At 38.0% G+C, this 3,426-nt stretch overlaps 2 non-coding genes across 2 annotated transcripts; one reads left to right on the top strand and one right to left on the bottom strand.

The window, feature by feature from the left end:
• Positions 1 to 298: 298 nt before the first annotated feature.
• On the top strand, positions 299 to 487 carry LOC136973714 (U2 spliceosomal RNA). The gene has a single exon (XR_010880538.1). It is a non-coding gene; the product is annotated as a U2 spliceosomal RNA (small nuclear RNA).
• Positions 488 to 1,933: 1,446 nt separating this feature from the next.
• LOC136973713 (U2 spliceosomal RNA) lies at positions 1,934 to 2,122 on the bottom strand. Its single transcript, XR_010880537.1, has one exon. It is a non-coding gene; the product is annotated as a U2 spliceosomal RNA (small nuclear RNA).
• Positions 2,123 to 3,426: the final 1,304 nt, after the last annotated feature.

Here is a 3,426-nt window from a genome sequence, read left to right as displayed (position 1 = left end):
GGTAAATTTAGTACAGTATTGGAATTTCTAGATACACGTTTGCGACGCAAGTTTGTTTCGGAACCGCAGGTATGTACTGTACCGACGATTAGAAATAGAAGCGTATCGTCAAGTTTGTAAAATAAGAACAACAAACTTATTGAATAAATCGACGCTATTTGTGATTGCAATTCGTTTGATTCCAGTCGGTTTCATCCTAAACATAATCATTTGTTGTATTTCGAACCGCAATATAACTACACCCGTGATGATGACAAAACCACTGGGAAGGGGTGACGGAACGTCGGAAATGGTCGTTATCGCTTCTCGGCCTATGGCTAAGATCGTTTATAAATATCTGTTCTGATCAGCTTAATATCTGATTCGCTTCTACAAGAAGCTTCGATATTAAACTGTTTTTTGGAAACTGGCGAAGAGTTGGAGCTTGCTCCTCCTTTGCCGCGGGTTGACTCGAAATTGCACTACTTTCGAGAATAGCCCACTACCCTGCGGGGTAATAGTTCAATAAAGACTAGGAAATTTCTCTTTCAGTTTTAGCCGAATAGTCGCTATTTCCATGGCTGCGTGTGCGCGCTCTCAACGTGGGCTTCGGGAATTTTAACAGTCCTTTTTTGCTTTGTTTCCGGAACAAAGTCGAATGGGTCAGTCGAATAACATGTTTAAAGGAGGACGCACACATGCGTCGTGGCAAGGAGAAAAGTTGGTTGAATTCTATCTTTCGCGGCGGTGGCGCCGCCAAGACGCATTTCTATCAGCCAATTATTATTATGCAAAATTCAAAATGAGAAGTTAATCACATCCCTTTATGTTCCGGGAATGCGGGAGAAAATTCGCTATGTTGCGCATGCAGTTTTTTCGTCTCAGACAATTCGTCGTTAAATAGGATTGTTCATGTAATTAAGCAATTCGGTAGAATGACAGGGATGTGTGTTAATGAACGTAAATGTAAAATAATGAATATTCGCCGATCTCTTGGTTGTGATGTCGTGTGTCAAGAAAGCTGATGACATAAATATTTTAGGCGTGTGGTATGGAACGAATAGCTATCAGAAAAATTTAAATTTAATATTGAATAAAATTAAAGAGGCGATAAATGATTGGAGTATCAATTGGCTTTATTTACCAGAACGCCTATTATTGTCAACAAGGTTATTTTTGCTAGAATAATGTATTTATTATATGTTACAAGTTTAAGGACTGAAGATATAAAACAGATTGAGTCAAACGTTTTTAAATCTTTATGGCATAAAACGTTTGAACCTATGAGCCGCAAGATATGTTGTAAATGTTCGCTGCAGCTTACTAATATGTTGAATAATCTGATAAAGCAAACGCATCCACTTACTTGTGTGGTTGAATACATCCTAGGGCCGATCACAAGACGAATAAACTCGGTCTATTACTAGAAAAGGTTTGCTCACCACTGACCGAGTTTATTCGACAATCAAGAGATCGGCGAATATTCATTATTTTACATTTACGTTCATTAACACACATCCCTGTCATTCTACCGAATTGCTTAATTACATGAACAATCCTATTTAACGACGAATTGTCTGAGACGAAAAAACTGCATGCGCAACATAGCGAATTTCCTCCCGCATTCCCGGAACATAAAGGGATGTGATTAACTTTTCATTTTGAATTTTGCATAATAATAATTGGCTGATAGAAATGCGTCTTGGCGGCGCCACCGCCGCGAAAGATAGAATTCAACCAACTTTTCTCCTTGCCACGACGCATGTGTGCGTCCTCCTTTAAACATGTTATTCGACTGACCCATTCGACTTTGTTCCGGAAACAAAGCAAAAAAGGACTGTTAAAATTCCCGAAGCCCACGTTGAGAGCGCGCACACGCAGCCATGGAAATAGCGACTATTCGGCTAAAACTGAAAGAGAAATTTTCTAGTCTTTATTGAACTATTACCCCGCAGGGTAGTGGGCTATTCTCGAAAGTAGTGCAATTTCGAGTCAACCCGCGGCAAAGGAGGAGCAAGCTCCAACTCTTCGCCAGTTTCCAAAAAACAGTTTAATATCGAAGCTTCTTGTAGAAGCGAATCAGATATTAAGCTGATCAGAACAGATATTTATAAACGATCTTAGCCATAGGCCGAGAAGCGATAACGACCATTTCCGACGTTCCGTCACCCCTTCCCAGTGGTTTTGTCATCATCACGGGTGTAGTTATATTGCGGTTCGAAATACAACAAATGATTATGTTTAGGATGAAACCGACTGGAATCAAACGAATTGCAATCACAAATAGCGTCGATTTATTCAATAAGTTTGTTGTTCTTATTTTACAAACTTGACGATACGCTTCTATTTCTAATCGTCGGTACAGTACATACCTGCGGTTCCGAAACAAATTTGCGTCGCAAACGTGTATCTAGAAATTCCAATATACTGTACTAAATTTACCGTAGTCTACGAGATAGTGCTATATCGGAAGATTACACTATAAACCGCTCTTCGACATTTCTAGAAAAGTCTGACGTAGTGACGTCACTTGTGTCTTTTTCTACACTTTTTAAAGCATTTGTCTGGTTTTCGAATAAAGTTTTTACATGTTTTTTTAGTATATTGTTTGTTGTGGTTAAGTTTTCCTGCAACTGTTCACGGTTTTCTCTCGTTAATTTTAAGGTTTTGTGAAGAAAAACACTTCATCAAACTATTATGCCAACTGGAATCATAGGCTGATGATTCATTTTCTAATTCTGCGACTTTTATCTTAGAGGTTTCTGAAATTACTTTTAACAAATAAATAATGTACAGTACGTTACATTATAATGTAACTATTGCAATGTAACTTACATTGCGATGGTATCAGGAAAGAAAACAAATCGAGATACTTTAGCTAAGCTTTTCCCTATTTAAAAAGCCAACGATTTTCCTGCGTCTGTTTAAAAACAGATGATCTAAACGAGAATTTAACAATCACATGTTACAAAAAACACAAAAAGTAAAACTGAAATAAGTAAAAAAAAAAACACTTAAAAATGCATACATACTCACGCGACTCTCGCAAACTTAGCCTATGGAATGATCAAAAGCTGCTGTCTCTAGAACGAAAACGAAGGGTGATTAAGGGCGCGTTCGTTAATTAATATTGTTGCTCCGCGTATCGGCCATCACGGTCGTGCGCTACTGTTTGTAGGCATTTGTTTACATTCAATAAATATCTAGGAGGGATTATGAAAGAAATAGCAAGCTTGAAGGATGCAAGGGTGATCTTAAAAAGGGCTCCGAATTTGTATAAAATACTTAGAAACGATAAAGGATTAGTTAAAAAAAGAAGATAAGGCAGGTGTGTATAAGATCCCCTACGAGAACCAGCTGTTAGGTATTAATAAAGAGTACGTGGGGGTTACTACTAGAAACTTAGGAATTAGGATGAAGGAACATAAGTATGATATTAGAAAAGGG

The sequence above is a fragment of the Centruroides vittatus genome, unplaced genomic scaffold (genome assembly GCF_030686945.1).
Source record: "Centruroides vittatus isolate TY-2023 unplaced genomic scaffold, ASM3068694v2 contig_3283, whole genome shotgun sequence".
NCBI classification, from domain to species: domain Eukaryota; kingdom Metazoa; phylum Arthropoda; class Arachnida; order Scorpiones; family Buthidae; genus Centruroides; species Centruroides vittatus.
Note: the sequence above shows the minus strand (reverse complement) of the source record. Positions and strands in the feature narration are given on the sequence as shown.